The sequence below is a fragment of the Miscanthus floridulus genome, chromosome 19, assembly GCF_019320115.1.
Source record: "Miscanthus floridulus cultivar M001 chromosome 19, ASM1932011v1, whole genome shotgun sequence".
NCBI classification, from domain to species: Eukaryota; Viridiplantae; Streptophyta; class Magnoliopsida; order Poales; family Poaceae; genus Miscanthus; species Miscanthus floridulus.
Window position 1 is genome coordinate 80,539,368 of NC_089598.1, and position 11,713 is coordinate 80,551,080.

Consider the following 11,713-nt stretch of genomic DNA (forward strand, 5'->3'; position numbering starts at 1 on the left):
GCCACGACGCGACGTCCTTCCGATCCGCTTGCTCCCCATGGCATGCCGCCGTCCTGTTGACGACCTTCAGGCCGCTCCTGCTGCTTCTGTTTGACCCCGACTTAGACCGCGTCGGCTTCTACTGCGTCCTGGAGAAGAAAGTCTTGTCCAAGACACTGCCCGACATGCGCGGCAAGGTGGCATGCGGCTCCTCGTGTGGGTGGGTGGCGCTCATGGACGAGGCGGCGTCCGTGATGCTGCTGAATCCATTCACCAGTGCCCGTGCCCCCCACGTTGAGCTCCCACTAGCAGGCGAACATGTCGTGGCGGCATCCTCATCGGAATGTGTGTCTAGGGTCCACGACCGGTGGGTCTCCCATTCCACCAACGGCTATGGGGACACGGATGCCGCAGGCATAGCCATCAAGCTAAAAGACATGAGGGATGTGTTCTTTCGTGAGATCGTGCTCTCGGCGTTGCCTGACGCCGCCGGCCACGAGTGCGTGGCCATGGCCATGCTTGGGTGCTCCACGGATGTCGTGTTCTACTGGGTTGGAGTCGATAGCGCATGGACGCTGCTCGACACCAAACTGGAGTTCTCTATGGGGTCCATCATCCACTGCCAAGACAAGTTCTTAGCGATCGACTGCACTGGAGAAATCTCCGTCTACAGCAGCAACGCCGTCGGCGCTACTCCAACCGCGATGCTGCTGCCATCACTGTCACCACCTGCGGGGCTCTGCCACCATAGCTACCTAGAATCAAATGGTGAGCTGCATATTGTGGGTGCCATGGTGAGCACATTCCATGAGACATAGAGCTTCACCTACAGCAGCACGATCTACAAGTACAACCTCCACGACCATACGCTGGAGTGGTACAGGGTGAGGGACATCGGTGATTAGACACTGTTGTGTCAAACATTTCAATAAAAGCTTCAGTGGAACAAGTGTATCCAAGTACAAGGAGAACAAAATCTATATGTCTGAGCCATTATATGGGGATCCATACGACTTGGTCCATCGACTGGAGATCGTTGATATTGCTACCGGCGCATCTGAAGTGAAGCCCGTCTAGGAAAAGATGTAGGGTTCCAAGGCTCTAGGTTGGATTCGACCCAATCTCTAGAAGCTCTAGAGTTTGTGAGCCTATGACGCCGCGTACTCCGTGACTGTGTTACATTCATAAACTTTGCTTTTTGGATTAAATGTCACTTTAACGTTGTTATTTAATTTAACAGTATTGTTATCTTATCGTGCGATCCGTGTGTTTTTAGTATAAATTGTTAGTTATCCCGTAGCAACGCATGGGCACGCTACCTAGTCTATATAAATGTATTAATATTGGTGATACAAAATAAATATTAGCTGAACAAAGGAGTTGTACCTGAGGACATTGGTGTTCACAGCTTGGCCAGCCTGATTAAGGTAGTACATCTGTCAACTTGAAACAACCATGGAACTATGTTTAAATTGGACAGGCATGGTTCGGAGAACTGAAACTTCTGTACATTTAAATTGGACAGACATGGTTCAGGAAACTTCCAGAAAGAGTCCTCGATGGCCTCTCCCCTGAGCAAGTGCTTCAATGCAATTCTGAAGGGGAGTTCCTTGAGCTTGTGACGGTGGCCTCTCCACATTCTGAATTGTAAACATGGATGTTTTGTAACTTATTGATTTAGTGATCATGATGCCATAAAACTTGCTTGAAAATACCTCATTTTGTGAATCCGTTCTTGGCCTCATAGCTACCTGAACATGCCTCATAGTCGTTATGCGACATTTATTATGTGATAAAAATATTTGGTTATATAATATATGAGACTTGTCGGGGACCTAACACCGGGGTACCTCAGGAGGTGGAACCAATAACCATCGAACGTTAAAAACTTCTAGACGGACAAGGGCACCGCTACGTTTCTTGCTCGAATGACAGGAGTTTGGTTCCGCCTCGCCCGACGCCTTTGGGCCAGCTCCGCCTCGCCTGAGGGCTTAGAGATAGACTCTGCCTCGCCCGACATCCGAGGGCCAGGCTCGGTCTCGCCCAAGGGATAAGGACCAGCTCCGCCTCGCCCGAGAGCTTAGGGATTGATTCCGCCTCACCCGACCCCTGAGGGACGGGCTCGGTCTCGCCCGAGGGATGCCCACAGCACTGCTTCCTGCTCCGACCCCGTGACTCCGACCCTCGTGTCCGGGGCTCGCGGGAAGCCTGCTCACCGCCCTTCTTCGATCGGCGCACTGAGGGCCGACTGGAGCCATCCGACTCGGGGCTCCCTGTTTGGAGGGAACCTGAAGACATGCGAAGAAAGGCAAGGCATGGCTCATAAGTCAAAACCACTATACCAGAGTCCATACCATGCGCCCCGATAGGAAAAGTACTGCCAGGGAACAATAGGATGGATGCTTTAGACCCTTCCAGGCGTAGCAGAGCCTGAATAATGTTGTGGGTGCGTGCTCTTCGCCCTATAGAGTTGTGGAAGCCACCTTCAGCCCTCGGGCACGGAACCCGACGTAGACATACGACAACCACTACGGTCCAGAAAAAGACTCGCGTCCTCCACAAATAACGGATATGCTATCACCATGATATGATCCCAAGGGAGCGGCACCCACTTCATGGCCCCTCGGGTCCACCAGATCGGAGTATTTGCTTCAGCCTCTAGACGCCCCCTCTGATCAAAAGGCTTTGCCCATAGTACTGCTTCCTGCTCTGACCCCATGACTCCAACCCCATGACCAGGGCTTGTGGGAAGCCTGCTCACCGCTCTTCTCCGACCAGCGCACTGAGGGCCGACTGAAGCCATTCGACCGGGGGCTCCCCGTTCAGAGGGAACCAGAAGACGTGCGGAGAAAGGCAAGGCATGGCACATAAGTCAAAACCACTGTACCATCGTCCATACCCTACACGGGGCAATACTCTGTAGCCATCCTGACATTCTACAGTGGCATCGACAGTATTGTAGGCGCTTATCATCCTTTCGCATCCACCGAAATAGACAACAAGGCTTGGTAGACGTGAACAACAAGGCTAAGTAGCGTACGCATCTAAGCCCTCTCACTTGTAAAGCCGTCCCCTTCATCTATAAAAGGGGATGTGCTTCCTTCAACGAAGGGACGGACTCTTGATGAACAACACACATCACACACAGTCAAGCTGCTATCAGGCTCTTGACATCCTTTCGACCCTTCCATCAGAGATCTGGGACCAGTCCCTCTCTCGACCGTTTGTACCCCCTACTACGAACCATTTTCGATGCTAATAACACGCGCAGCAATAGACTGGACGTAGGGACATTCAGCCCAAACTAGTATAAATCTTGTGCCCATTAGCGCACCATCCGGGCCTAACGCGCATAACTATAAATTTACTCGCCGGTGCTTATTCGAAACACCGACAGTTGGCACGCCAGGTAGGGGACTTTGCGCGTTCCAAATCAGGCCTCGAATGGCTAACCATGCAATCAGCTAGGTCCTAGGTGCACACGTGTGTTTCGGTGATTTGGATTTCATCGTCACACTGTGTGGAGAGCTGGCACTGACCCACGCGGCCGTCCAGTCTCTCCCTCCCGTCAACTTCAGCTACCGGAGGCTTGAGGACTAGCCCAACGTCTCCCTTGGGCCCCAGTCATCTAGAGAGGCCCCGTGCCACATCACCCTCTCCCTAGAATGCTCCACAAGACGTGCCTCAACGGCGTTGCCGTTTGGCCTCCGCAACGCTGCGGTAACCGCTGGCCACCATTTGGCACTACGCATGGTTCAGCCGCCTACGGACCGCGAGTTCGTGGGGACAATTGAACATGATCCGGAGACACTCCACGGGCTCCTCATGGAGGAACCAGAGTTGTCCTCCAGCTCTGACTCCAGCAGGGGGAGCCATCACCCTTCTCGGGAATGCTTCATGACACAAACCCCCAAGGGGCATGTCCAAAGTGTCTCTGGAGAGGAGGCAACCCCAACAGGCAACCCCAAAGCCAGGACCGAGGGGGAGGCGGTGGCTCCATCTCACAAAAGGATGGAGCAGCTAAAAGCATCAAAGCTGGAGATCGATGACGTCGGACAACAGCTTGTCCAGGAATACCGGAAGATCGATGAGGAAATCAAGCATCGCGGAGACGGTGGGCACGCACGCGCCGCGGCCCATGATGTGCACCAGAGGATCCTCACCGATGATGGGACTCTCCCTCACTTCGCTTGGGCAAGCCAGAACATTGCCGCCGCGACAGCCTTGCTTCATGGCCCCCCGGAGGCCACGACGTCCGAGGATCGCCGGGCCCGCCGGGCCCGCCGAGAGATTCGTACGTTGCTCGAGCGCGCGGCGACGCAGCAGGCAGAAAGCTCATTGTCTCGGTGACGCGAGCCCGATGCCAGCTAGCGCATGCCCTTGGTACGCCCCGCCAAGGACGCATCCGTTCACCAGACACCACCAGGCGGCAGGTAGACCTCTGCTATCCCGGTACATCAATGTCTCGGCCATGACCACGATGTGCGTAGCACCATCGACACCCATAGACGCACCCACTACAACGCATGAGAGGCAACCCACCACGGTTACCATCCTCGACGCGGCGGATGCTACGACAGCGGCGAGGACTGAAGCCCGAGCCCTGGCCTACCAGGCCCTCAGGCCTTCGACCGACACATCCTCAATGCTACGTTCCCACTAAGGTATCGACCGCCAACCAACAGCCCTAAATATTCTAGGGAAATAAACCCCGGGCTTTGGCTCGAAGACTATCGACTTGCATGTCAAGCCGGTGGTGTGAGTGATGACGATTTCATTATTTGCAATCTCCCACTTTTCTTGGCCGATTCGGCGCGAGCATGGTTGGAGCACCTACCGTCCAACGCCATTCAAAGTTGGGCAGATCTGATGAAGATCTTCGTGGGGAACTTCCAGGGCACGTACAAACACCCCAGAAACCCATGGGACCTCAAGAACTGCCACCAGAAGGCCGATGAAACCCTCCGTGGGTACATTCGGCGCTTCTCCCGGTAGTGCAATGAGCTCCCTAACGTCGTCGACGCCGACGTGATAGGAGTTTTCCTATCCGGGACAACCTGTGAGTCTTTGGTTCACAAGCTGGAGCGAAGGCGCCCGCGGACTACCAAGGAGCTCCTAGACATTGCCACCAGCCATGCCTCAGGGGAGGAGGCGGTTGGATCCGTCTTTGACCGCTCCGACGGCAAGGCAAGGCGGGACAAGGATGCCAGCGAGGGAGCCTCCAACCGTCCCGCCAAAAGAAAAAACATGAAGCAACGGCGCGACAGCTCGCTCGTGGCTGCCGCTGCCGACCGCAAGGGTGGTCGGAAGCCCACAAAGGGCGCTCTGAACCACTTTGAGAAAATGCTCAAGGGGCCATTCCCAAACCATGCTTTCCTGGCCAAGCATCTATACAAGGATGGCGGCCTCATGCGCAAATACTTGTCCGGGGGTGTGGCAGAACCGCCTAATCTAATGCCTCACAGGAGTGCTCGTCTTCCATTAGACACTAAGCACTCGAGGGAGAACACTAGATTACTCGGTTCCGTCGGGCACACCCCAGGGGAGAACCCGAAAATCCACATTTTTGCCATCAGGATCACAAATGAGAGAATAAAGCTTACATCATTCGTAACCATTTCTTACATCACTTTTAATACAACGTCAGAGTGTAATATCTATTAATATAACAGCGGAATGAAATCATATTATCAGAGTTGTAAACAATTTAATTGAACAGCAGAATATAAACATGTGATCAGAGTTACAGCGGAAATAAACCTCTATTAATGACATGAGGAAGTATTGATATATAGACTACGGCAACCGATTAGGAAACTTTCATTTATAAAAGCATTCGGTGAGAGTTGTAAATAAAAACTACGATCGCAGCGTAAAGGAAATCCTCTCTGAGCCCACCAGGAGGAATCCACACACAAATGTCAGCTCAAGCCTCCACCTGTTACCTGCAACAGGGGGAATAAAACCCTGAGTACTCAATTGTACTCAGCAAGACTTACCCAATAGGAGAAAAGAAAAGACTCCAAGGATATGCAAGGCCATCTGGCTTGTGGGTTGCATTTGCAGAAAGCATTACTAAGCGTGTGTCCTTATATTTGATTTTTATTAATAGCCGCATTGGTTCATTAACTAATCATTCTATGTAAGCACCTGTGCTACTTTGAAGCAAGTGGTAAGCAATCAAATTTCCTTTGTCCATCTTCCATCCTTCATCTTTCAGTTCTTACTACGATGCTAAACCGTAGACAAGCCATACCGGATAGCCCGGCGATTCGTGAATCAATGCCCCTAGCTGGGTACCCCGAAAACACACGCCCCGCTTGTACCCCAGGCACAAGCAGGACCAACCCATCACTCTCCTGTCCCGGGTGTCCAGGTCCCCGTCCAAACTGGGACTCCAAGCCCCCGCCCCTGAGTCCCGGACTCAGTGCGGTGCAAGGACCTCCTCCACCATAAACAAACCCTAACAGTCGGTCTGGAAAGAGCCGGATCCGCGACAAGAGAGCAACAAGTCTTCCAAGCGCCCATACACAAGTATGTGCTCGGGATAATAAGTTTGTGACCTGCCTAGAGTCATATGCACGATCGGTCCTTAATCGACCAGACAGGGAGAAACGGTGTAACCAAGCTATGACCCGCCTCCACGGCGACACAACTTCTTACACCCACCAATACCCAAACCATATCCCTGCCCGGTCACCATTTTCCTTTCCACCATTTTCATATTTTCCAAGTGATAGTAATCCAATAATATATTTCCTATCTCTCGCGAGTGACAGGCAATCACTCGACTTCTACCGGAGTCCTGTAGCATAGCAATCTACACGATCCTGTCATACTAGTAAGACTCATAGGAATAAAGATGTGTATGCAAGTGGGTTCCATTCAACTCCTTAAAACTTAATGCACAAATATAATTTAAACTGCAGAAAGTAGGGGTTATGCACCGGGGCTTGCCTGGGTAAAATATAATCAGAAGTTAGCTTTCCATCATGGCGACATGATCTCCAAAGCGCCATTTCTCCAGCAACTCCCGATGACTCCGTGATCCATTGACGTCCCTAGCATGATATGCAATGTAATGAATTGCAAGGGTATGATCAACTGACTGCACTCGTGACTCGTATAACTACGCTCTACGTTTCTCAAGTGAACGAGCTAGTTCTAACGACGACCGTGCTTAGGCTACATTTCCACGTTGTCGCATAAGACAATTCTTGTAGTTATATAAACCAACGGTGTTTCTTTATTCGTAATAGGACATCGTTATTTATCTAGCAACTGATTATTCTAGAGCTACAAAAATTACGGTGAGCAGCTAATATTGCTAGGAACCTACTGTAAGGATTTCAGATCCAATACTATTACCAATTTATCACGGAAGTTCCAACAAGTTTATATTTTTATAATGTTAAGTATCTCAAATTAATTATATAGGTCCCAACCATATTATCAAACTATGTGAACACAATATACTAATAGCTAGATCATGATTTAATGAAACTAACAAAATTGGTTTCACCATTTTTGGATTCCTATATCATTTAATATTGATTTTACAATTTAAACTAGAGACCAATATTTAGAAAGGCATTTCAGAACTGAAAAGAGCTGGCGTCAAACAACTCAGCCCAGGCCTGAACGGCGCACGCGGTCCAGTGGCACACGGCCCACGCGGCTATCGCGCACACGCGGCCCAGGCACGAGGCGGCAGGCCGGCCTCGACGCGGCGCGGGGACAGGGCGCTCGGCCGATGGCCAGACCGCGGCCCAAAAGGCCCGGCGAGTGTTGGCCAGCAGCAAAAGCAGCCCAGGCGGGCAGGGCGCACGTGGCCTAGATGCGGTCAGCGGCGACCGGCCCAGCGCGGCGCGGTGGCGGCCCATTTTGCAAAAACGCCCATGTGTTAACCTCTAATTGACGCAAGATCCCTAGGCACTATTCAATGGAGTCATGTATTTAGCAAATAGACCATGTATAATGCTCCTTCTTGGACTCTTACCCCTGCCTCACCTTGCTTTCTTCTTCCACGAACAGAGCACCAGCGGAGTTCGGCCGGCAGCGGCAAAAATCCGGCTGCGCGCCCCACGACGGCGGTGGGGAGGCGACCACAAGGTTTTGCACGATCGCGGGCGCACCCACAGGAGGACGCAGCTCGGCCCGAGCTACGGCGAGGAGCTCTAGCCATGCGCATTGGTGCACGAGACCGAGCGGCTCCACGGTGAGGCTGACTACGGGCAACACAGGCCCACGCGTGCTCACCAGGGGAACCGACGGCGAGGAGGCAGTGGTGGCATGGCCCGGTAGGGTCGTGCGGGTCGCGGCTAGAGAGGCGGCTCGGGCACGTGGGCATGGAAACTCGCGCGCATGAGCGGCGGTGCAGCCATGGCCGCCGTGGTCCAACGCTGCGGTCCGGCCGGGCACGCCGAGGGCTTGGCAAAGCCAGCAGAGGGAGAGCACCAGCGCTGGAAGCTCTGGCGACCATGGACCAGACATGGCGAGGATGGGAATGTGGGCGCACGGACGTGGCGTGGTACTACGGCAGCGGGACACCTGTGCTCACGCGGCGTGGGAACGGACGTCCAGAGCAGCGGCATGAGGACGAGGAGGGCGTGGGACCACGCGGCTCGACGCGCACGCAAGGAGCAAGGGGAACGATGGTGGACGAGCAGGGAGCAGCGTGCCGAGGGCGCCAGGGCGATTGCGCTGCGGCGCGGGGCAGCGCGGGGGCCAAGAGCTCGGGCGCACATGGCGGCGTGGAGCACTACAGCGGGACCCGGCAGGAGCAGCGCCATGGCCAATCTCTGGCGCGTACCGAGGCGCAGCAGCCAGGCGAGTGCGGTGACCGGACAGCGGCATGGCTTGCGCCATACGCCGAAGCCAGCAGCGAAGGCGAGCTAGGGAAAAATGGGGCTGGGGTCGCGGCTGCGAGCTTGGCTCGACCGGCAATGGCAGTGGCGCCCACGCCTGGTGCATATGGGCTGGGAGAAGGGAGCAGGGGCACGAGCGCGAGTGCTGGGTGGAGTGGAAGATGGGTCTGCTCTCTTTGTGTTGGAGGCTCGGGTGATGGGTAGAAAAGGAGATGGGAGTTCTGAGAGAAGCTATGGGGCTTGCTCCTGGTAATGCTCTAGGCTATGAAGACGAGGAACAGAGGTGGAACAGAGCAGAACCAAGTACCGCAGCATGAAAAACAACAGCTCCAGCGTTCCAGCCAACTCTCATTAAGACCCACACAGAGAAAAAGGACACAAGCGACAAGGGACAGCGTCAGACAGCGTTGCAGCCAAGAAAAGAAAAGGCACGCAGTTGGTCAACTAGCACAGTCCTTCACAAAGGACAGATAGGGACATGCTACAGAAATAAACTCGTGAGTATACCTATATATATCGCTCTATTTATTAAGAGACTATTTTTTTTTTATAAAAGTTGGTTTTCATGCTTAATCTAATAGAATGAACCGTTCGTCAATTACTTGCTAGAATCATTATCGGACAGTCCCAACTATCTTTACACACTAAGTAATTTAACTTGGCGTTGATTTGAGTCCACGAAACTAAGTCACACCAGATTCGCGTATCGCGTCGAATACGTTTTAAATCAAAAATTCGAGAAGCTCGTTTCAAAAACTTTACTGAGGCCTAAATCGCGGCGCTAAAAAGGATCGTAACACCGGGGTGTTATAGGGGGCCTCAATAAAGGGGAGCAGGGGAAGGAACCTGTCCCTACCATAGACGACGCAGAGGAGAAGGACAAATCACCATGAGGTACATGGTTTGACTCCATTTCCCCTCATCAAACAATATCGCAGAATACGAAGCGCTCATCAACGGCCTACGAATCGCCATCGAGCTAGGCATCCGACGCCTCGATGTCAGGGGTGACTCCCAGCTGGTCGTTGATCAGGTTATGAAGGAGTCAAACTGCCATGACACAAAGATAGCAGCATATTGCCAAGAAGTCTGATGACTGGAGGACAGATTCGATGGCCTCGAGCTCAATCACACCCCAAGGCGCCTCAACGAAGTAGTCGACGCACTTGCGAAAGCAGCGTCTGGCCGAGAGCCAGTCCCGACAGGTGTCTTCACCAGCGATCAACACAAGCCCTCGGTGCGCTACGCGGGGTCAGAACAGGCTGACAATGGCCCATCTAATCTAACCCCGGGGGCCAATCCGCCGACTGCTCCGCCTGACCCCGAAGTCATGGAGCTTGAAGAGGGTCCAGTAGCAGAGTCTGACCCTCCCAACGGCTAGAGAATGCTCTACCTCAACTACCTCCTCCATGACACACTACCAGTAGACAAGACAGAAGCCTGATGGCTCGCACGTCACGCCAAGTCCTTCATTCTTGTAGAAGGCGAACTCTACAAACGGGGTCACACCAGGATCCTACAGCTCTATATCCCTAGCGAACAGGGAAAACTTCTGCTAAGCGATATCCACGGTGGGGTCTACGGTCACCATGCCACGCCAAGGACATTGGTTGGAAACACATTCTGACAGGGCTTCTACTGGCCCACCGCAGTAGCCAACGCCGAGCAAATTGTACGCACCTGCGAAGGGTGTCAGTACTACGCTTGGCAGACCCACCTCTCCGACCAGAGCACTCGCTTTAGGCACCAGCTGTCTCCAAGCAGTCTCTCCAATCAAAAGGCTTGGCCCAAAACGCTGCTTCCTACTCCGACCCCACGACCGGGGCTCGCGGGAAGCCTGCTCACCGCTCTTCTCCGACCGGCGCACTAAGGGCCGACTAGAGCCATCCGACCGGGGGCTCCCCGTTTGGAAGGAACAAGAAGATGTGTGGAGAAAGGGGCCGCTAGAAACTCCCATACGGCATCAAGAAGTATTTGCAGCGACATCGACAATATAAGTACAATCTCTGCTTAGTTTTACTACATGTACTACTACGGCCGCCGCGCCAAGCTCTCCATCGGCAACATCCCACCGCGTCGTGGGATCTTTGAAGGCACCGTCATCTGCAACGTCGAGCACCGTGCCGGCAAATGCGGTGCCCCTCCACCGGGGTGTTCAGGGACTACGCCATCATCATCAGCTCCAACCCTGACAACAGCATTGGGACAGGAGGCGCTTCCCGCCGAAGGAAGGCCGCAACGAACAACGACAAGGTTGATAATGCTCGGCGCCCTCCAGTGCCCCTCCTCCATCGGTGGCGATGGTGCCCCCACAGCAAGGGCGGCTCGCACCATCTCATCTACGTGGGACGACCTCTAGCTCGACATCGTGCTCCGAATTCACAAGCAGACCTGTGAGTTGTTCTCTCCCTCGCATCACCCTCTCTTACTCAGGAACCGCCGCATTCGATGGAAAGGAAGGAGAAGTGGTGGCGGCTCAGAGGCTGGCTAGGAATGGGGCGAGAACTCCACTCCCCCTCCCTATTTAAAGAAGGGGCACAGTAGCGGAGGAAAGGCGAAAGGCCCATGGAACAACCCAACGATGGAACCTCCCTCCAGGGGGAGTCCAACGGGCCTCCTGGGTCGATCGGGTGGCCTAGGCAAAACAACGAACGAACGATCAATTGAAAGATAAGTACCCCCGTTTACTTACTTTGAGTATTAAATTCTTTACTGGGCCTCCGACCCCAGCAACGGCAGGGGCACGAACATCGCTCGGGGGCTGCCGAGGGCGCATGTTTGTTTAAACACCCTCTTAGCCCAACCCCTCCTTACATTTGGGAAACCAAAAGCACGACATGTGGGAATACAACGATGAGTACAACTGG